Here is a 24,377-nt window from a genome sequence, read left to right as displayed (position 1 = left end):
GCAATAAGGAACAAGGGAGTGAGCCTATGAACCAGAGAAATCGTTCCGGGTAGAGAATACCACGGCCCAGAGGCAACAGAGAATTTATGGCATCTGAGCACGGCAATGGTGTCTCAATAAAATATTTGAAACCACAGAGCAGAAGCCCAAAGCTTCCAAGAGTCTCTTGAACGGGCAACATCTTCGAGACATGATTTCCACTTGACAAAGAGCCACCATCAAGTCGGTGCCACCACTTGTCAATCTTCAGGACACACGGCCGGTGGGGCCCTCTGTGGACACAGCCACCATCTCTGACGTGCTCAGGACACAGCTTCTGTGAGCACACGACACTGTTCCTGGAGGGCTGTTACCAGGAAGATCAGTGGGGGACCGGGGCCTGCTGTGCAGACTCAGCACAGAGGCAGGGCCCGGGATGAGGCAGGGCGAGACCGACATCGTGGAGCATCAGCCTGCATAAGTGAAACCCTATGGAGTTTCAGATTATCATCAGCAACACCAACTTGAAAGCAGTTAGTGAATTCTGCTTGCGAGGCAGGCCCACTGTCCGAGTAAGTGAAAAAACGGACTACAAAAAGAACTGCACACCTCCCAGGGGAAATGGTCAAAAAGGGACCGAGAGATCTAAGTTCTGCTAGCAGGGCCGTCCAGCAGAACACATGGCCGCAGGGTCCTTGAAGACGGGCATCAAAGCCGCCTCCCAAGGCTCTGCTTGAACTTGGAAGAGAATCCTGGGTTGGAAGCAATGGACTGTGAAATATACCTTGTCTACAAGTGAGACAATGACCAACAAGCCAGACGCAGGACAGTAAAAACTCCTCCAAGACCAGGATTTCTACTGCATCACCTGGGCTGTGGAGCACAGTGCTGGCATCTGTTAACCACTGGGAGCTGTGCTAAGCTCTTTGTATGCATCGCCTCCTGCTAACTCTTCACGGGGAGCTAGTTCCTGTTTCCAGCCCCAGCTCCCAGATGAGGAGGCAGTGGCCCAGAGAGGTTCAGCAACTTGCCCAATGTTGCTCAGCCAGTAAGCGGAAAAGGTGGAATCTGATTCTCGGCTGATCTAACCTCGAAGCAGACACTCTTAAGCACACGGCTGCCCCATGCCCCCAGCAGGCATTTGGTAATGTTTATGGATGCAGCAACTACCATGAGTCATGAGCATGTATCACAGGCTGGTCCAGGCAGACGCGATATGATGAAGCACTGGGAAGTCTCATTCTACTCATTCTATGAGATGGAAATTTTCACAAAAGTAATGTAAGGCCAATCTGAGTCAGAAAAATTGGACAGGGGTCTTGTGCTCCCCTTTACCCAAGGTTAAGTTTTCAGCAGAGATGCGGGGTCCAGTAAATAACAGAGATGCAGGGTGGATAGCATTGTCCAGTCTCTGGGGGACAGTGCAAAGCCATCAGCAATGTCCCCTGCACATATTGGCACGAACAGAATTGGGTATAAGGCTGCACATCACTAGGACCTCAGGCTGGGACTCAAGCTTTGACAAAAGCTTGTATCCGAAGGACAGAAAATTCATTAGAAAATTCTCAAGCTTCAATTGTGGTTGATAGTTCCCTTAGGAAAGAAATTTATTCCTCAGATTTGCCATGGCACTCTCAGTAAGAATACCATGGTCCTAAAATATTTACTGAGCTATGTCTCTCCACTGAAAATCAAAGATACCAAAATTCAAACATGAGAAATTCAAATTAGAGATTATACACACAAGTCAAGGGAAGACAGAAGACAGTCACTGAAAACATGTAAGAAAAATTCATATTGTAATTTTGTGTAAGTAATTACAACTGTGGCTCAGGAACCATTTACCTTTTCTTCCTTACTACTAGAATGTGGAATTTATCAGGACATCAGATTTCTCAAGTCCGAGGATACACTTCCGAGATGCTCTTATGTTAGGGGTTATTAAAAGGATGTAAGTAGATAGAAGTCATTACGACTGCAGGGAGAATTCTTTAAAGAGGCCTGCCTCAGCTGGGAGGACTACTCTTTTTGTTCCTTGCACTCCTGCCTCTTTCCTCAGGATGTAGAAGCAATGGCTGGAGAGCCAGCAGCCATAATGTGACCTTGAAAACAGAACAACACTTGAACAGGCAGGCAGAGCAGAAAGGCAGAAAGCACAAACTGCTCTACTCCAAACACCCTTCATGAGAGAGAATATGCAACTCATTTTTTAAAATGAACAGTTGCATCTCTGTTACTAGAAAACGATTCTTAAGTGATATAATGATATGAAAACGTGTCTGAAGACTACCCTATTTTTTCTGAGAGAAAAAAAAATGAGGAAACTTCATGAATTGGGATTCTGATTACTCCTCTATTCACCAAGCTATTTGTTTAAGTATGACTTTCCTTCTTAATTACTAACACTAGCCCAGGAAGCATATTTGCTGAACCTGTCTCTATGTTTTGACATGCAACACTTGTGAAATTCAAACATACTTGTAGACATCCAAAGCTTATTATTTATTAAGTACTATATTTAAGGTGGAAGATCTTAAAACACTTTCAGAATCTGATGATTAAAGGAAATTTAATCGTTATTCATTGGCATTTGATCTTCAGCCTGCCATAATCTACCCATATATCCCTTCAGCCATATTCGATACTAAAGAGACATTTCAACAACTTGTCCATCAACTGCAAAGTAACATACAGAAAAACCACATTACTTAGAAAATAAAAGAGCTTTCCCCCACACTCATTGAGCTCATGAAAGCCCAATATGATTAAAAGGGTGAAGAAGGCAGACTCCACTAGGCGACCCAGAATGAGTGCAAAGAGCCATCCATCTATTATATTTGTAAGGAGTTTCGAAATTTTCAAAGTGCTTTCGTATACATTATATCCTGTTTCATCCTTAAAACTACACCCTGCGTGGTAGTCAGGGCAGGTATTCTTTTTTTTTTTTTTTATTCTCGTTTCTTCTTGATAAATGGTTTGCTCGAGATCAGAGAGACTGCTACCCAGTGAGGTACCTTCTTTATCCTCTTTACCCTCTTTGATGCTTAGCTTAGGGGTCAGCAAACTATGGCCTTTGGGCCAAATATGGCCCACTGACTGTTTTTTGTAGTTTCACTGGACCAGTCACACCCATTTGTTTACATATTATCCCTGGCTCATTTTGTGCTACATCAGCACAGTTGGACCAGTTGACCACAAAGTCACAACCATGACTCCAAGGCCCAGGAACCTGACAATATGTATCATCTGGCTGTTTCAAAGACAAAATTTGCAGACCCTGCCATTAGATCACGATCTCAGTTACAGATCCTATTCTTGAAAGCCATAACCCTAGCTTAGAGGACGACACACTTATTCCTGCTGGCTTTGGAAGTCCTGCTTGATAATGAGGCATTCTGAGGAATTACTGTATCTGCTACAGGGTCACCTGCAAAGGTGGGTCACGGTTTTCAAGTGGGACACAATATTCGCGTTGTTTGCCACTTACCCTGAACTTTTAACGTGTCTCACAGCCATAAAAAGCCTGAGGGTCACTGGTTGGGGGCATGCATGATGCCACAGGACTGCAACACACGGAGGGACACTGAAAGCAGAGAGAAGAGACGAGGTTAATGGGAGGGGCCGATGGCGATGCTTCAAAAGCGAGGCATTCACATGAGCCCCGGGATTCCTTGTGGACACACAACTTTGACATTCAATATGCAGTCATGTAGTTAAGCATCTCTTTTGCCTGTTCCCTTACAGAATCAGCATTTCATTAGCTCACACTCTGCGTTAGACAACGTAGTATGAAAAGTAAGGGCAAGATGATCCCTGAGTCCCAGTGAGGATTTCGCTTTGGGTTGTAGTCTTTTGGTCTCTCCCAGTACATCTAGTAGAAACGACAAGAGGAAATACACGTATGTGCACACACGTGCACGTGGGCACACACGCACAGAAGCACCCTGGTCTTTTCAAAAAAAAAGGACAAGTGATCTCCCCTGCCAGCCAAACCCCAAAATCTCACTTGCCACAGTTCACAGCTCTCTTTCCAGCTGCATTTCAAATGCAGGAGGAGGCTGGGACGCAGCCTTCTTATGGAAGCAGGCAGCCTGAGGATGGACACAGGTGCGCAGGCTGCAAGCTTCCACGGCGGGGTTGGGTTATTAGTCGAATACTGACCACGTCCAATTCCAAGTAAGATGAAATTGCTGACAGTTAAGTCAAACTCATCCTCAAGCAGTTTCAGAAAGATTTTGTGAACAGCAGTCAGTAGCGAGGTTTTGCAGGCCAGGCCTTTTCTGCCCAGATCCTGGGGATGATAACGCCACCTATGCAGGCCTGCAGACGGCAGGAGGGACTCTGTCACACGGGGAAACAGAACTCCAGAATGAGTAGAAAGCCTGAGCCCTCCAGTGCGCACGTGTGCTGGTCTCCCTCAACAGTGAACTCAGACAAAAATCCACGAATGACACGTTTTCTGAATCTAATCAGAGAAGTTGAAACTGAAAAGGAGATGTATGAAGTTTTATGATTTGAATAGTCACATCGTATCTCCGGAAACTATGTGGGTTGTCTGTCTACCAGAGCTCAGAAGAGAGTTAAGGGGTGGTGCTTCCAGTGAGTGCCTCTTCTGGATAAGAGATAAACTCAGGCCAGATTGGTGCACATTATGTTTTCTAGGTATGAGTCGTCTACACGAAGTGTAAACCGTTTGCCAAACATATTATGGCTTAAGAATCTTCACTCTTACACGAATTGAACATGCTGTGCTAGCATCATGCCTCTGTAACAAGGCAGCTTAAGAGTAGGCTAAGAATGAATCAAAAATATTTTTAAAGATAATTTCAGTTGGCAAAGGCTGTAATCGTTCAAACTTAATTGGTGAACTCATTAATGAGAAACTGCCACCACAAGAAAGAGAGCCATTGTCATCGACTTATCAGAGCAATGAGATAACGAAGTTAATGATATTGTTTTCAATGGGTTTACACTTGCTTCCTTTTAAAGTCTACATTTTCCAAACATTTGTTCTGACACTCCATGTGTTTGCTCCTCTTAAAAAAAAAAAAAAAAAAAAAACCTATCAGCCGTGGGCTCCTCAAGGAAAAGTCGGCAGATCACAGCCCTAACATCAGGGCAAAGCAATTGGAAAACTTTTCTACCCTTTATTATCTACTTGTAAAATGTTATAAGCCTGTAAACTAGTTAATTTATGAGCCGTGTTAATAATTTGCTCACACTTGATCGCAGGTTTCGCAAACACCGTTTGCGGGGATGCGGGAGGGTGATTTGTAGGTCCGGCTTCTCTCCTAAGGGGACACTAACTAATTTGACACAGTAACATGACATTGATGATGGGGCACACTAATGACCATACTCCAAGACACGGCTGTCAGCCTGTCGTTCCAGTGAGAAGCAGCTTGCTTTCACTGCTGCTCGGTACACGATGCTCAACTAATTATTCAGACAGCGACATTAATGAGAACCCTCGTGTTTATTTTCAACATACTAACCAGCGCTTAGCTTCCATTTGTCTGATATGGTCACTGATAAAGTGTGTTTCATGAATAGTAAATTTGAACTCTAATATAACAAAGAAGGCACTGGGGAAAAATAAGGAACAGCTGATTAGAAAACTATCCTTGTCTACTCAACTTGTTTTCTGCCTCAAATATCGTCAAGGACAAAGTGACAGGTAACAGGAAATGCCAGGAGTACCAAGAAAACTAAAAGAAATATTTTTAACCACATATGTCCACGTACAATCTTGACTTGTGACCAAGGCCCCTGGATCACAACATGGTCACGAGAAACTTCTATCTCAAAGAAATTTCACTAACTTTAGAATACTGAATAAATTTTTTGAAGTTATTTCTCAATGGAATGACCAAAAAGTTCCTTTGCTCTAATGGGTTTTTTCAACATAAGAAAAGTTTGATCTTTGTGAAACTATCTCAGATGTGACCTTTACAAACGTCACTAATTGCAACCTAAGGTTTTTTTCCTAAATCTATTGTAAAACCCTACTACTGAGGGTTTTTTCCAAAAGTGTTCTTCAATATCCTCTTATACATATTTTGAGTCTACTAAACCTTGCACTCAAGTTCTTTCTACTTTAAATTAAATTTCTATTTTTGTATGATAAATTCTGTCCTTTTTATGGTGATTATAATCCTAAAATATTCATATAATCATAATTTAAAATGAGTAACTTTAAAAAAAGGTACACTTAGATCTACTAGAGGTACTGAAAAATTGAAAACACTCCTGATGTGGTTCATTGTAAAATGTACACTTTGAATTAAGTAACAGTGGTAGTATTTCAACAAATGTTCTCTCTGGCATCATGATAAGAAATATTCTACTCAATACTATGTATGACTCCTGATTTTACAGAATAGCAAAGTAAGTATGAGTCCACTGTAGATCACTTTGGGAATGAAAAGGTCATCACATGTAACATTTCCTAAGTACGTATATCTAAACTTACAATAGATCTGCGACTTTAGAATGCCAAAATACATAAATGGCATGTAACATGTAACAAGCAGATCCAGATCCCAGACTAATTTTTTAAAGTATTTTCAACAAGTATACAGATTACTTCTCTCAAATGAGCATTACTGTTTCCAAATGATACTCTTTCCATGGGCACCTGTTACAGCTTCTCAGATGATTGGTATCTGTGCAGTATATTTATGGTAAGCATTCATCCTCCATAACAACCTAAAAAGATATGGCTGGTGTGTGGCAGAGACCAGCCAGATGCCCATTAAACTCCCTTCTTTCTAGATGCAGAGATGGGATATTATTTCCCAGCTTCCCTCACATTAGGTGGGGCCTTGTGCCCGAGTTCCAGTGAAATAGATCAAAGTGGGTATGTTACTTTCATTCTGACCCTGAGGCTTCCTGAACATCACTAATGTCCTCTCTCTTCCCTTGACTGTGCACCTAGAGGTCCAATGGAGAACTCCCCGTTCTGGCAGATTGTGGAGTCACGGAATAGAATATGCCAAGGTCCCCAAAACACAATGAGTAAAAGAGCCACCACCCCTCACCAGCCAGCACCAGACTGAGCTTCCTAAGAAATAAAACTGTACCAAGTTAAGACTCTGAAATTCAGGAGTGTTTGCTGTAACCGCCAGTAACTCTTACCTGAATAAAGAGACCTTTCTACCTTCTCCCTGGCTCCAAAGTTATACTTGAATCTCCAGGCCACCATACCTAAACAGAGGCACTGTAGATTTGGAAAAATCCCAGCTGTGATTATTTGCTCCTCTAATTAAGCTAAGGATAGAAAATGCATCAGGTGTAGCTTTCCTTACTTAATCTTCACAGCCCTACAGGGAGGTCTGATTCCCATTTTGTGGATGAGAATACTAAGCCTGTAAGAAATGAAATACAAGCAAATAGTGCAAATGTATATTCAGTTGACATTTTCCTAATTGAATGCCTCTTACCTTTTAATATCTAAATTTTACAGAAAATTCTTATTTCTAAAGCAAACATTTTTGGCTCTAGCTTATAAACGAAAAAATTCTATGACATTCTCCAAAATTAAATAGAACATTTTTAATAAAATGTGTGAGGGGAAAGTGTCAAGTTACAGTACAATTGGTAAAATGTCAGAAACTTCTGTAGAGGTTTTGAAAAGCCAGCAACAAAGGGGATGTGTCTCAGATGTTCTTGGTGATTAGGGAAAAAAAAAAAAAGCCATACTTAAAAAAATATATATATTGCTATGCTGAGATCATATTAATTGTTTAGTAATCAATGTTTTACATATTTTTACATTCTACATACTGTGATGGTAGTTAACTATACCTGTAAGGCATTTTGCTATACTTTAGTCATATTTTAGAATAAGGATAGACAAACTTTTTCAGTAAAGGGCCAGACAATGAATATTTTAGACTATGTTGCTGTAAGTTGTCTACTGTAACTACTCAACCATGCCCTTGTAGTAAGAAAGTAACCACAGGCAATAAGTAAACTAACGGGTATCGTGTTCTGATAAAACTTTATTTACAAAAGCAGGTAGTAGGCCTAAGGGCCATATTTTGCCAACTTCTGTTCTAGAAAATTGATTGGGTTGGGGAGTTGCATATTGACACATAACATTATGATTTCTCCTATGTAAAATAATGGGAAATAGTCTTTGGCTAGCACTTTCACCCAGGATATCTAATGGTCAGGAGCAGATTACTGATGTCCAGCAGAGAGAGCAGCCTTCCTTTGCCCAAGGTTCAAGAGATAGGTAGATGGCAACACTCAGTTTCCATATGAGTTCTAACCCTGCTGTCCCATTCTTTGTCCTAAGTCACATACCTTTGCCTGACTCATGGGCTCATTGCCCATACAAATAAATAATAAAAGAAAGCAAAATAAATAATGTGTAGGCTCTAAATGTCACTAGGAGAATGAGTGCTAGGAGCAAGAAATGACAACTTCTAAAAGTTTCCAAATTAGGCATAAAGACTCCCCAAATTAGACTCAAACAAGTTCTCTGGTTTTGGAGGATGTGCTTTTGTTAACCAATTTCAGGAGCTATGTGTCCAATAATAGAAAATGCCAGAGAAAATGTATCAAATGCATTCCCTTATTATTCTTAAGAATGTAAAGTTGTAACAAGGTTTTAGTTCACTTTTTCTTTTGCATGACAAAATTCAAAATTCAGAGACACACACAGAGAGGCTTTTTTTTAAAAAATCTCGGTTCCCTGTTAATGTTATTATAACAGTTAAGTGTACAAGATGGTTTCAGACATAAAATGGATTAATTTTATGAATCTGTTTTACCTAAATGTCAATCACAAAAGAACAAGAGCAGGTAAATGATAGTCCAGTCTGACAAAGGAATATTCTGGAGTCATTAAAAATGATAGTGGGAACAGGAAAATATGTGCAAATGCTTGTTATAATGTTACATGAAATAAGCAAGATAGAAAAATTATACCTACACTAGACTCTCAACTGCATAAAAATATGTGTCAATAACGAACAGGAAAAAATAGCAAAACTAGCAGTTTTGTCCTGGAGGAAATGTGACTAGGTGGTATTTTTCTTCAGAATTTTTGTATGTTCAATATTCTAAAACAAGCAGTATTTAAAATAATGGTTATAGAATCTGAGTTATCTGATCTTCAAAAAGAAAAAGAAATTTGTTGTACATTTATACTCATTTATTAACGGCTTTTGATTGCCTTGTTTTCAGACCAGAAGTATCTTGAGAGGAGAGATTTGTGCTCTCATGTCCCAAGCACAGTGTTTATAGCATCTTACACAATCAATTAACACTCTTTGAAGCAAATGCATAGACCACCTTACTTTTTTACAAGTCTTTCCAATGGGATTCCACAAATAAATTAAATTTTTATACTTCAAGCCTTTAAAAAATATAAATAATTTTGTTTAAAGAGGTTGAGTGCTTCTGGATTATAGCTGCCAATAAATTGCTTGCTACAAAATTATACTTTCTCCCCTCTCCTTTTTCCATGATGGCACATAACGATTTGTCTTTTAATAACTTAAAATAATTCTGAGTCATTTGCTCATTAAAAACAAAATACATCTTGATCAAAGCTTGGCATTTCATAAATATTTACCCCCAAAGCGCTGCCTGCTTTGAAGCTGGGATGGTAAGCTCCTGATTGACAAGTCACTTCTGTGCACAAAGAGGGAGGAGACCTCTCCCTCGTGTCAGCTGTGAGAAGGGCACCATTCTGTCTTCACACTCACTCTCCTATGGAGGCTCTTTCCCAACAGCCAAAAAACACATGGCAAATGGAATCATCATTCATTGTTTTCCTTCTCTCCATCTATCTCTCTCTCAGACAGAAAGACACACACACACACAAACATATGCATGCATGTCTACCGGGCAAGCACTCCCTCCTTGTATGCTTTCAATGGCTCCCCAGTACTCTTAGAGTAAAGATCAAAACCCTTCACTTGGCCCTTACAAGGCCCTCAAAATCCAGCTGTGGCAGAGTCTCTCCACTGGCTCAGCCAAGCTTCTCATTGAGCTGGAAGGATGGCAGGAAGGGAGACTGAGGACAGTAAAGATTTTAGCTCCTTTCCTGAGAACCACCATGGTCAGCAAGACAATGGGATAAGAAATGTATCCTTCTTTAAAAACAAAACAAAACAGAGCATCACTTGATTATATTTTTCCTTTGCTTAACATATCATGAAAAATTTCCCCTATCACCTTCTGGACAAAAATAAACCAAGATTAGTACACACACACACACACACACACACACACAAAACTAAAGTCATAAAAAGCAACTTTAGTTTTCTCCTTAAGACCTAACACTTTGCCCATGGATCCTCTGTGAGCCCTTAAAAATGGCAAGTGGGAAATGTTTAGTCAGTCCTCACCACAGGTGAACTCTTCTCCCCAAACCTGTCACCTCCAGGAGTAGAAGAGAAAAATAGGTTCGATTATAGCACACAGACAGGCCCTGCCATATGAAAGCCAACCTGTTTGTCATCAAACTAATTTGCCACTTACGGTAGAAGATTTCATCGGATGGTGGAAGGAATGCATGCTATAGCCTGGATCATCAACAAATCGCCCTGCCCAACCCCAGAGGAAGATGGGCTCTTAGTTGGGGTTAAATGAAAGACATTCTCCTCATGACATGCAAAAACTAAGGGCCTCTGAGGGCTATCGCTCTTCTTGATCTCTGGGAGAAAAAGGGTATTTATTGATGAGCAGGCTACAAAACCAGAAGGTGCTATGCTTCCTTTTGATCAAACCCCAGTGGCTAAAACCAAAGTAACATGTTGTTGAGGACTACCACCTGATAACTAATTCCATTTCATTTTCTTCTTCCTGGGGACACAGGCAGATCACACTGCCCAATTTCCCTGGCTCAGACTGATTTCTGGTCAAAGGGATGTGAGCAGAAGCAAGGCGTTACCACTGGCAGGCATGCCAAATAATCAACAGTGCTCCCTGTTCCTCTTCCCCCAAGACTGTGGAGACCCCTCCTTGTTCCTTGTAGCAAGCACAAGATGGAGGAGGTTCATTCAGGGGACTGGAACTGACAGGAAAGGAGAACAACATACACCTTTATGATGTTTAGCCACCCAAATCTGTGTATTGTTAGACACAGAAGCCAGCATAACACATCCTAAGTTGATACTTTGTTGTAACCTTCATGAGGATTAACAATCATAAATAAATACTTCGTGTTGACTGTCTCCACGACTCCCATCTTGATCCCATGGGACAATGCCTTATTATTCTGTGTAACCTTCTTTTAGAAAAGACCCATCACCACGTCTCTCAAAAGTCTGTTGTTGATAGAGTCACAGATAATTACCAATGAAGAGGGAAAGCGTTCACTTGATAGTTACTTTTTCAGGACTTACTGTGGGCCAAACACTGTGTTTGAAGCTGAATATAGCTTGGAATGGAGATAAGGAAGGTCTCCATTTTCATGAGGCCCACAGTCTACTGTGAAACCAACATAAATGCATGGGAATAACTTACCATACAAATCTGACCTCAGCACAAGAGGTCAGAAAAGACTTCAGGGCAAAAATGATCTGTAAGCTGAAGACAATGAAGGTAAGCAGGACTTAGCCAGGTAGATGGGACTGGGTGGAGGGTGAGGAGATTCTCCAAAGGAATATTCTCCAATGGCGCTCTAGGTCAAAATACACATGAGCAAGCATAAACACTGGGCCCTGAAATAACCTTCTGTTTCTCAATGATTTTAAAAACATAATCTGGGACTAACAGGGCCTCCAAACCAAAAACAAGGCCAAATATATTGAGTAATTCAGAAATAAAAGAATATTATTACCCTCTGCTAGGTGTCTCAATGGTGTAACTTAATACAAAACACTTGTTTTTCTACCACTGACAGGGAGAAAGGAGAGGGGTTATTCACACTGAAATTGCTTTTCTAAATGGCCTGAGAAAATAGGAACAAGAGAAACGAGGCAGCCTCAGTTCAGAGACCACAGCCCTACTCCTTGTTAAAAATCCAACCACCTCCTCCATTATAAATATCATAATTGGCCCTCAGAAAACAAAGTGGGTTTTGTTTATTCTTTAGCTCCATAAACCCATGAGGAAAGAGCACTAGAATAGGGTCCAAGGACCCAGGTTCTTGTTAGCCCTGGATGACCACTTAGCTGTACCCCTGTACTGGGTCCTGTCTTCTGTAGAATGTCAACAGTGAGTTTGGAGAACTGGGAAGTCCTTTCTGGCACTAATATCCAAACTCGAGTCCTCATCAGAATCACCCAGAAGGCTTGTTCTAACAGGACTGCTGGGCCCTAACCCCAGAGTTTCTGATTCACTGAGGCCAGGACCAGTTGAGTCTGTCTCTGGGGTGGCCTCTACCAAGGTTCCTTGCTCAACCTCAGGGCACCAGGACTTTATCCTCTCTCCCAAGGAAGTCTAACTCTATAGGAAATACTTGGAGCTCTGCAATCTGTTCTCCAGCGACTGCCCATGTGGCTCATTCTGACACCTGCCTCAGAAGTGACTCTCTTCCAGTACTCCGCCATCAGTCTGAGAATAAGACCCAGCCCTTCTGCACGCTCCTCAGCTTCCACCTCCAGCCTCTCCCACACCTTGCCCTCTGACCCTACACCTCTAGGCTCTCCCACCCAGCTCCATCCCCACCGGCAGCAGCTGGCCACACTGCTCTTCCTCTCCCATACCATGCTCTGCAGTCCCAGCTCTGGGGTTTGGTCCTCATCACTGCTTCTACGTGGACAGTTCTTCCCCCAGCTCGTTGTATGTGGAGATCATTCTCAACCCCTAGATCTTACGGCTGATGCCATTCCTGATCGGATTAAGTGGCCTTCCCCCAAGGTCTGAGCTGTATATGATTTCCTTCATGCATGTTCATCACAGGGAAGTATAACTGCTCCTTCCTTTCACTGTTTACATCCTCTGTCCCCCTCTACTTGAAGGGAAACTCCATGAAAGCAGGAATCTGTTCTGTGTCCTTCCCTACGAGGCACCCAGCCCCCTCACCAGTGAATGTCCCACAGTAGGTGCTCAAGGAGATTTGCTGGATGCATAAAGGACTAAATCAAATTATCCTATACTATCCTTCACTTACGGTGGGGGGGGGGCGGGGGGGCGGGGAGAAACTAAGGAGAAGGTAAAACCCAGTAACTCTGAGCAATAAATAATACAATGAGCTGCAGAGCCCAGAGTGACTTGAAATGCACGAGGCAAACTGAAGTTACTGGAATAAGGCATCTATGTCAGCATTTCAGGCATCAGGAGGTGAGGTGGATGGAGAGGTGTAGGAGATCCTCGTACAGCTCAAATCACCCCTCGAGACACCCACCCTGTCTCTGATAAGCCATTTCATATCATTTCTGCAACTTGTATCCATAACCTTCAACGTCTTGAACTTCTTTTTAATGTCACCCCACTCCCGCTGCCAGGTGCAAGGGGGAGTGGAGGTACTCAAGTTTTTTTTGCAAGCTGAGCTCCTCTGCCCTGGATGACTCCGAAAAACCACTTGTAAGTAGCGTATGTTAACCACAGTTCGTCATTTTGTCACAGGTGTTTGACTAAAAAGAGGACAAAGCCTTTTAAGAGAGTCCGCCTCTATTATGTCATTGTGTATATTCCGCACCACACCTAAAAGCTAACAAGATCCTTTCTTTCTACGCCATGGCAACCAGAAGAGGTAACGCTGCATAATTTTGCTAGGGGCATCCTACATGCTCCAAAATGTTCACGCCTTTACAAAAAAACATGTTAAAGTAGAATTTTAACACAACTTGTCATAAAAGATGACATGAGTACACTCGAGAGGAAACCAAATGACAGGAGTTGTACCTGGCAGTTCAACAGAATACAGGATAAATACTCTTCCGAACGCAGCCAAAGCCCTGGTTAAAAGTTCAAACAAGGGAGACGCAGTGAATGAATATTCAAAGTACACCATCCCAAACGATTTTTCTATAATTATTTTTAAAAATTCATTAAAATGCACTAAATTTCGTAGCAGGCTGGTGGGGCGAAATCCGTGCCAATTCTGCTTCCGACGCTAATTTACTGGCGGTGTGGTCTTAGAAAAGTCACTCCCCCCTCTCCGAAATATATAAGATGTCTGAGGCATTCAATGATTTCAGAGGGTCTTTCCAGTCCGCATAGTCTCTGAGTCTATGAATGTTTCTGGGCTTGCATCTTCGGCAGGACAGACACGGTGAAATGGGAGAGCTTACCTCTACCTGGCTCATTATAAGACAGACACATGGGAACCTCCATTCTTTCTGGAAAGTTAAGGTGGAGGGTGGCTCTACTCTGGCTTATTGTATCTGCTCAAATAATGTTTCCATGTACTGCAGGAGGGTGAGTTGATGTAGTTAATTACCTGTTACTCTTGACAAGTAAGGTAATTAATGTAGCAAAATACCACTGCAATGTGTGTAAATTTAGACCACCATAATTAAAGCACCCGTCTGTTCAACAAACTGTTCAATTAAGAAAAAATATTGATGGTGTACATTTTTTGAAATTAGAAAACGTATGGAATGAATGAATCTCCCTTGGTTGACATCCATTTCTAGAATGCTTTCTCAGCAGGGAGCATCCATAAAGGGTTATAATGGAGTAACTTCCACTAAAACACAGAAGTATCTCTCTGTGTACACTATTAAGACAAGACTCTCTCCTGTACGTATTTATTTAGGATTCTCGTTCCATAAAACCTGTCAGAAAATTAGCTCAAGGAGTATCGGAACCCTAAAACTATAGGAAGTAGCAAAAAAAGCTGCAAAATTATGGTTGCTCAACTATCCAAGTAACAAAGGTTGTTCTCGAGTATCATAGTTTGAAAGTAGCATCATCTAGTTGCCAATTTTAAAGAGCTGGAGGCACTGAACACGCCAAGGACAAATAAAATAACTGCAAAGCCCCTGGTACTCCTTGAACAGAGAGACCGTGCTATCCAAGTTGGCTGTGCTGTGCTTTTCTCTGGTTTCTGCCCGTGTCTACCAGTCATCTTCAGACCAAAGGTTAACATGTTGAACAAGCAGGCTACTTGGTCCTTCACTTGAAGCAAAATTTACCTCCTTGCTAGTCTGCTTTTGAAAAACTCGAGCCACGTCGAGTGAAACGCCCCCCAAAATTAAACCAGACTCGCCATAAGACTGACAGAAAAAGAATCCAACAGTGACCAGATCAGGGGAAATCAGTTACCTCTAAATGTGTTCACAGGGGGAGAGAAAAGCAAAGCTCACTGACATCTATGCAGGATAGCAGAAGTGGGGAACAAGGGAGGGGTGCTCCCAGCTCGCTCCAGGGAGGAAACCCCAAGGGCTCTTTCTCTTAATTCTTCTACTTAGATAAATTTGGAGGAAGACACAACAAGGTGGCCTGAGTAAAGAAACAGCTGGAATTCAAGCAGACTAAACAGTGTTATACGGGGAAGAAATGGTATATGATTTCAGTGTCATTTAATGATGGATACACTTGTTTGGGGGTTTGCTTTCACATTTTTGTATAGTGTATCTTACCAATGGTATATGATTTCAATGTCATTTAATGATGGATACACTTGTTTGGGGGTTTGCTTTCACATTTTTGTATAGTGTATCTTACCTTGGGAGACTTAAAAATCTAGAGAGAAGTAACTCAAAGACATCTTCGAGTGAATTCTCAGCTTAAAATAGTAAATTTAAGTCCTAATATCTGAGAACTTGGATGTATCCCCAAGTAAAGAATAAAAAGTACAAGGAGACATTCTAGACTGCAACATGGTGAGGAAATTAAACCATTTCTCCAACTAAAATACTCTGATTTCACACTTGGAAATAATATTGTCATTAAAAGGACCAGGATGAAGAAATTACTTGCACTGGCTATTGATAAAAACAAGGCTAGGGCGTCTGGGTGGCTCAGTTGGTTAAGCGACTGCCTTCGGCTCAGGTCATGATCCTGGAGTCCCGGGATCGAGTCCCGCATCAGGCTCCCTGCTCAGCAGGGAGTCTGCTTCTCCCTCTGACCCTCCCCCCTCTCATGTGCTCTCTCTCTCTCTCTCTCTCATTCTCTCTCTCAAATAAATAAATAAAATCTTTAAAAAAAAAAAAAAAAAACACAAGGCTAGAAGGTCCTCACAGGGAAGAGGATTTTGTAAAAGCAGCCTTAGAACTTATAGTACATGGTGGTACTAAAGCATGAACTTTTAAAAATGAGCATTTGGGGAGCACCTGGGTGGCTCAGTTGGTGAAGTTTCTGCCTTCGGCTCAAGTCATGACCCTGGGGTCCTGGGATCGAGCCTCATGGAACCCCATGTCAGGCTCCCTGCTCAGTGGGGAGTCTGGTTCTCCCTCTCCCTCTGCCCCTTCCTCCCACCCCCCCTTTCTGTCAAATAAATAAATAAAATCTTTTAAAAAAATGAGCATGTTGGGGCACCTGGGTGGCTCAGTCGTTAAGCGTCTGCCTTCGGCTCCGGTCATGATCCCAGGGTCCTGGGATCGAGCCCTGCATCAGGCTCCCTGCTCCATGGGAAGCCTGCTTCTCCCTCTCTCCCATTCCCCCTGCTTGTGTTCCCTCTCTCGCTGTGTCTCTCTCTGTCAAATAAATAAATAAAATCTTAAAAAAAAAAAATGAGCATGCATTTTTTCCTTCCTTTTTTACTCTCCCAGTTTGAAAGGATGCAAGGATGCTGAATCCGATTATGGTAGGGACAGGGGGAAAAGAGGGGGAAAAGAGGGGGAAGGGACATGAACTGGGGATCTGATGCCAGATTCACTGACTGCAAACTAAAATTTCCAATTCTCAAATGCTGTGTGAACCATTGAAGAACAAAAGAACGTCCAGTGTCCTGGCTCACTGGGTGAAATTTACGGAAGGTGAAATCTCCAGAGGCACTTATTTCAAAGATTAAATCGGATGACATCTCATGGGCTGTGTAATATTACAAAACATTACAAAACTATTTCACATCGATTCTGTCACGGGAGCCTTACAAACATGAATTCCATTGTATGGACAAGTAAACTATGGCCAGGAGCAGCTGACAGGTATGGCTGAGTTCCCCAAAGCTACTGTACTGCAACAATGGGTTCTCCCTGGAATGGGATAAATAAGGCTCTTGGTCCCACTACATCAATTTCTGGAGAGCATTTGAATATTTTCACGTTAGTCCCTACAGTTGTGACACGTGTCTTAAAATTTGTGCCTTAAAATTACCAGGCATACTGGTTAATATGTTCCAAACTAATGGTAGTTTAAGTAATCACCCAAGTTGGGGAAACACAAACCTGGTTCCAAATTCTGGTTCAGCCATTTCGTAAAAATATCAACCTAAAATCTGTGAACCTATGAACCCAACTGAGCTTATATAGTCAATCATGCTTAGAATTTGTTCTCCCCCAAAAGAGGGCCCAAGGAAAACACCACCACCATCTTCAACTTCCAACTTCACGTAAATCAGTTCTTGGTGTAACTTTCTTTTAACCTTTTCTTCCTGCCCCTTTGGTGGCCTTACCCTGTGGCCCTCTCTCAACTCACAGACCGAATCTAAGAACCATGTGGCTGGAGGATGACTCCTACAGTCAGAGACATTCTCCAGATGTAGAAGCTGATGTAAGAAATAGAAAAAAACTGACTGGGACAGAAAGAAGGAAGGACGATAACTGTCGTATGTATTCATCTTTTACCAAAAGAAACTTAAAAGTGAGTGAAAAGCAGAAGAGTTTCTTCTTCCTTTTTCATTCTTGAAATTAATAAAAACTGCAGGAAAAAAAACAAAATGGCGAACGGGTGAACAGGTGCAACTGAACTTATGTTAAGGTGTTAAAACATGTGAGTCAATGCTTCCTGGGTTTAAGCAACTTTAAGAGACTCACTGATGTAAAGTCACCCGAATTCTGGTCTTATATGAACTCCATGCATACCTCCTTTCTACATAAGAGAAAATTCTCAAACCGAGACATCTGAAGTGCTAAAAAGGTGAGATGGCTGTTTAGAGCACTGGTGACTCCCAGAGTTAAATGTCCCCTTACATTTAGCGCCACCTTGGGCATCCAGCAAAATAATAATTTGAAATACTTTTTATTTAATTAGGTAACTAAATAGCACATAAAGGGAACATTACTTTTTATATACCAAGCACTGTGCTCAAAACTATTTTTGCAAAATCCCATTTAACCCAAAAGGATCTGATAAACTAGGATACTTTCCATTCCTACAGTGAGGTAGGTGCTTCTTTACTTCCATTTTCAATGGGAAAACAAAGGCTTAAAAAGATTAAATAACTTTCCCAAGGTCACAAAGTTACTAAGTAGCTTAGCCAGAATTTGAAACCAGATCCCTTTTCCCAACTTGGGTAATTACTTAACAACTATACTACCACACTTTAGAACATATCAGCTAATACTCCCGGTATAAGATTTCCTGATTCATGTTGATACTGGAAAGAAAAGAAACTTGAAAAAACAACTTTGTTTTAAGAAGCTTGTTTTGAATTAAAAGTCATTTTTTTGTGCTGGTAACATGAAGACTGATTACTCTTTAGGTTATAGTAATAGCTATTACCTTATGAATGCTCCATGTAAATGCTTCCTCAGAATTTGGTGTTTTTGTCTATCATAATACAAAGGATAGAAAATATCCAAATGCTGTTAACAATGAAACTCTTGTATCCTCCAGACCTCTATCTCAAGTTACGAGATAAAGCCACAATGGTCCTGGTCTTCTAATAATAAAGAATCCTGTCAAGAAATAACTCAAGGAATCTTACCCAAATTGTATATAAAGTATAATTAAGAACCACCCTTCCCCCCTGCCAAAAAAAAGCCTGTTTGGAGGATGAACACTGAATGAATCACCACAAATGGACAGAAGGCAGTTAGATGAAGAGACATTATCTCAGATCACTAACTGCCCTTGTTCTTCTTGCCAGGAGAGAAGGAATACTAACATTAGAAACTTCTGGAAGAGAATAGTGTGACAAACAAATACCAAAGAAGCTAATACAGGGAGAGGGATGGATACTATGCAGTACCATACACTGTGACACTACAGAAAAAGGAGAGATAGTAATGGACTGACTGGCAAAATATGCAAGTTTTTGCCAACTTCTGGTCTCAGAAGTTATTCTTTTGGGTATATGCTCCTTTATCAAAAATAGCCATTTTCCCACCCCTTCCTCTCCCATCACTGCTCTTGGCTATTTCTAGCTGGGATGTTGAAAACTCTCTACACCTCTCCGTTTATGTGCTATATGAATTTCTATCTTCATGTCATCTGTGTGAGGTTTAGGACAACTGAGTAGAACAAATGGACAAAGGCAATAGTTCTTAAAGTTCTAGACTTAAACCATTCTGATGATTTCAGGTGTTACAGACATGACAACAAATTGCATTGAACTGAATACTTGGAAGTTCTCTTTCCAATTCCCTTTCATCCCCTTCTCATATGTCAAGGACAAAGCCTCATCTGAGCCCTGGTCTGACACCTAATACATGCTAATGTGTATCGTCAACAAAGAAAGAACCTCTCTGGCCCCAATACCCCAGGGAGAAGTAGGCAAGAGAATACAGAGAATTTCTGCCACGGGTCAGCAAATTATGGTCCAAAGGCAAACCTGGCCTGCTGTTGAGTTTTGTAATACCCATAAGTTAAGGAGGGATTTTATATTTTTAAATGATTACAAGAAAAAAATCAAAGAGTAATATTTCACATGAAAAATTTACATGAAAATCAAAGTTCTGTGTCCATAGTTTTCCTGGGACACAGCCATGCCCATTTATCTACGTATTGTTTCTTGCCGATTTGGGATTACAATGCAGGAGGTGAGCAGTTGCACCATAAACCACATGGTCTGTGAAGCCAAAAATATTTATTACGTGGCCCTTTAGAGAAAAATGATGCCATCTCCTGCGTATATCATCATTCTGGTCTGCATAGTATTTATTTTAGGTTACCATCAAGCTCTGGTAACTGATACTGGTTTTTTTTTTCCTTTAAGAGGTGATGTCAAATTTCCTTTTTAAATAGACATACTCTAACAAGCAAGGGGACTTCAAGGGAGATAAAAGCGAATAAAATATAGGTGGTATTTAGACCAAAATCAGAAAAACGTGAAGAATATGTGAGAATGGCCAAGGTGGAAAAATAATCAACCAAGGAGATGGGTGCAGGCAGGGAGAGGCTGAGACATAAAACGAAAGACTATGTAAATAAGATATCCAGACGTAGCAATCTGTCTTCTGAGGTGGCAAAGGAGTCTGAAATGTGGACCCCTAGTGGACAGAAGGTCAGGCAGGCTACCCAAGAACATCAGGTTGGCCAGCCTCATCACGGGGAGCAGCGGGTTCTCGCGCAGGCCAAGAATTCCTAGCCTGGCAACTGGGGAGACGGTCAGTCCAAAACAACCAAGGCTGTAAGTCAGGTAAAACAAGAGCAGAAGTCCAAGAGGCTCAGCAGGAGTCTAGGCCAAATGCTTCAGAGCAAGTATCTCTTTGCACTGATAATCTATCCAGTATGACTGGAAGAAGATTCCTGTAGCTTCCTTCACTCTGATGGAAATGTTTCCAAAGTGCAGCGAGCATGAGAGACTTCCTGCATCTTAGAATAAGTTCACATTACTATTGACGACACTCCATCCTCTTCAATGCTTGATATGCACAATGTTTCTTCTTTCACAACAAGGTTTCCCCAACAGTTTGGCTATCGTCTTTTTTAAAATATGTCTTCTGGTACAACAATCTTCCATTACCATATTCATCTCTCATTACTCTTGAATACGCATCTTGTCTGCAGCCTTTCAAGTAAACTTTTTCCCCCAAGACATAATTGTATTGTGGTCTTCCACGAACAACAATTTCTACTGTTGAGTCATAGATACTTTCGTAGCAGTGTTAAAAATTCATCATCTTTTTCTTTCCATATGATTGTTTTTAAAACAAGCTAGTAAAACTTAAAACTTACCATATCTGAAAAAAAAAAAAAGGACCTGAAATGCTGAATTTTAAACTTTGGAAATAAGACAAGTACAACCAAATGTCATCTTTTCCAGCGCGGTATTTCAACTGGTCATCATTTCTTAGGTGGATTAGAATTAGTTTTATCTGCTCTTGACTCAGAAGGCTGAGACAAGAGGTTCCCAATTTTTTTTAAACCACGATGAACTATTTTTATTAAATTCCAAGCACTCCCACACACAGACACTAAGTTTTCATACTTATTTGTTAAGTATTAATTAGTTCACACAGAATATCTACCAAATTGCCAATCAGAGCTCACAGATTGAAATATTTATGGCCAAAAGCCAAAAAACTTAATGTTTTGGTTAACCCCACAAGTCTTATCTCATGCAAATGACTGAATTAACTTTGGGTCTTCTGAAAACTAAAGAACAGCTCAATAAAGTGTACACTTGAAGCTGTGTACACAGCATCCTTTCCTCCAAACCCCCCTCCCAAACAGGACCAATTGACAGATGGGGAGTCAGGCCATTCTGGGGAAGTTGACTCCACCCTGGCTCCAGTGGTTAAAAAAAAAAAAAAAAAAAAAAATGTCACCTAGGGTATGTCAATTGACATCCTCTTCCTCCCTGGCCATGGGGTGGACCCAACAGGCTGGAAAGCACTCCAATTCGAGCTTCAAGAATTTTTCTGAAATTTTAAAGAAAAGATTCGCTATTTCTCTCTCCTTCTTGGCATGTTCAAGGAAATTTCAAGGAAATCTATGACTGAACAGTTGCCAGGCACTATCTTACAAGTGCAAGTAAGGCCAGTCTGATAGACCAACACTGTGGAAAACAGCAGAGAGCGATGGATCAAGTCTCCCGCAGTCTACCTACTAATAAGGACTTTATTAAGTCTGGTTAAGCCTGCCTCATCTGGACTTTCTGTTGCTTACAACCAAATCCAACCTAACTAAAATTCTGAAATACTCAAGGATTGTATTTCCAAAAGCCCTGGGATTCTGGGACCCCAGGCACTGGGAACCACGCCTCTCGTGAGGAGTAGATTTTTATACATTTACATGAGGGTATCAGAATGTGCAAAGTAACCAATTCGTGTTCATGTCAAGCTTGATGAGTATTTTTCAGAGTGTTTGTAACTCCAGGTCAGGCATGTCACTGGGAAAACGATAAAAGATAACAACATCAAGAAACTGCCTGATGTCCCTCCTCTAATTCTAAGATGGCTAGGCCAGCTGCCAGGATTATGGTAGAGCGACATGAGATGAGCCGGCTCCAGGTGGCTCACTCATTGAAAATGCTTTCAGCTAGCTCTGCATCAAAAGGCACAACTTAACCATTTCAATAACATCCTTAATTTTCAGAGAAGGGAGAAAATTCATGACCATAGAAGACTTGCTTTAAGCTTGCCATATGAAGTGGGAAACTTTACAAGCAAGATTAGATGATTAAAAAAAACAAAACAAAAAAACCCACATTAAATGCTTTAAATATTCCTATAAACTAGGGAGTCTGTGAGGCTTTTTGGGTTTCTGCCCCTGGGTGTGGAGGAGAGAGACTGTTGGCCTAGTAGAAGAAAATAAAAATCAATGGGGAAAAAAAAAAAGGCTGGTATTTAGGGTTTGCGCTTTGAAGTCCTCAGTTCAAATCAAGACACAACCTATTTGGCTGATTTAAGGATTCAGAAGTTGAAAAGAATGAAGTTTGATGGACAAGGCCAAAACTGGAATAAAACCCTCACATGTCTCTCTATGCAAAGTAGTCTTAGTTTTTGCTCCATTTGAAGGAGAAGAAAATGAGGTAGTATATATGCAAGTGGATAGGTGAAAGGTGATCATTCCACCAGTGAGCAGTGCCTTCTTGATATGCTGCCTGAAATGTGGGAGACAGGGCCCCCAGGAACCGGCTTGGAAGGAGATGTTGACCAGAAAGAGAAAGCTAACCTGGTGTTTTTAAGAAATATGAGCAGGTAACAGAAAGCAGAGAGGTAAGAAGAAAGAAGAAAACAGGAGGGAAGAGAGGAGAACAGAAGGGACAAGTTAGGCTTCTGGAGGTCATTGATCTATGGAGAAAGTAGTTCAAGGACAAATTTAGTGGGGGCAAATAGGTATTTTAAGAACAGTGCTGTTGAACATGTGACTCTAGACTTCTCTGATACAAACTTCCTGGAACTTCCTAAACTCCAATGTCCTCTATGAGTTGTGTGGAAGGAAATTATGGATAGGAGCTAACTTCCAACTCCAAGAGGAGAAAAGAGAACAGTAGTGAGAAGAGAGAGTATCAAGAGTTCTTTAACCAAAATCAATCATGAAAATGAAGTCTCCAGGAATCCTCATTGGAATTCCCACAGGGAATAAGATAAAGGCTCAAGCCAATTTTATTAGAATCTCAAAAGTCAGGGTGACCTCAGTTGATTAATGACTTCTCAACCCATTATGACAAAGCTCTCAGTAACATGGTCAACTAGAGACTCCCAGGAGACACGTGAATGCTATCCCAACATTGACACGGTGTGAAGACCTGCACCGTTTTGCTAAATCTATTTTCTTAAAATGAGTGTCACCACCCGTAAAGGATTCACATGAATTTCACAGTACTGGCAGTATGAGTAGTGGGTGGCCCTGAAGCTTTTTAAGGTGTTACAAACCATTCTAACCCTTTAGTAAATGTCCAATGTAAGGAATCAAGACAAGAAGTAGAAACTGAAGTCTACCAACGTGGGAGGCAAGTTTTGCCAGGGTGACATTTTATAGAACGCTGAAAGGAAATCACTTTGTGGCTACTTGAAAAGGGGGGTGGGCACTATCTCATTCTCCAATCAATATTACCAAACAGCCTTCAGCAATAACATTTCTTTGGTTGTCAGGAAAAAAAAAAAAATTAAAGACCTGGAAGTCTTAACCATTACCATTATTAGTAATTAAGAAGAGGTACAGGGAAGAAAAAAAAAATTCTTAACCACAATCACTGGCAAAGGCAATGAAAGCAACGAGCTTCCCATATGCATTTTAGCAGATGAATGGATTTTCAAAGAAGAAAAATATCACCCCAAATGAAAAGTTAACACATTTATTGACCACACTCTTAGCCCATATTTCACAACATAATGGTAATCTTGCTGAATTCTGTAAAATCCTATTATAGATCATTTAGCATTTACTATAGCATTTAAAGCAGCCAGGCTTCTGTGTTGGAATGCATTTGTTGGGGGGGGGGGTATAAAATTCTATGTGTTGGGCTGAACCTCACACACTCTAGAAGGGAACTCCATCTTTCCTCTACTGCCCTCAAGTTGTAGCACACAGAGCAGAATCCTCCCGAGTCGGCCACTCCTGGGACAGACTGATACCCAGCCTCTCCCCACTTGCTAACTGAGGTGGGAAAGGCTCCCAAGTGTACATATGTGTGCTTAAGGGAACAGTGCATGCTCATGATACATATACAAATACACAGTGATACATATGAATGTATATAGGAATACATATAT

The 24,377-nt window shown here is 41.2% G+C and overlaps 1 protein-coding gene across 1 annotated transcript in view; it reads right to left on the bottom strand.

Moving 5' to 3' along the window:
- FOXP1 (forkhead box P1) overlaps positions 1-24,377 on the bottom strand; it is a 488,623-nt gene that overhangs the window by 366,398 nt on the left and 97,848 nt on the right. Inside the window, exon 2 of the mRNA XM_021695139.2 lies at positions 3,467-3,562. The gene's annotated coding sequence lies outside the window, so the exon portion shown is untranslated. The remainder of the gene's footprint in view (positions 1-3,466; positions 3,563-24,377) is intronic.

The sequence above is a fragment of the Neomonachus schauinslandi genome, chromosome 1, assembly GCF_002201575.2.
Source record: "Neomonachus schauinslandi chromosome 1, ASM220157v2, whole genome shotgun sequence".
NCBI classification, from domain to species: domain Eukaryota; kingdom Metazoa; phylum Chordata; class Mammalia; order Carnivora; family Phocidae; genus Neomonachus; species Neomonachus schauinslandi.
Note: the sequence above shows the minus strand (reverse complement) of the source record. Positions and strands in the feature narration are given on the sequence as shown.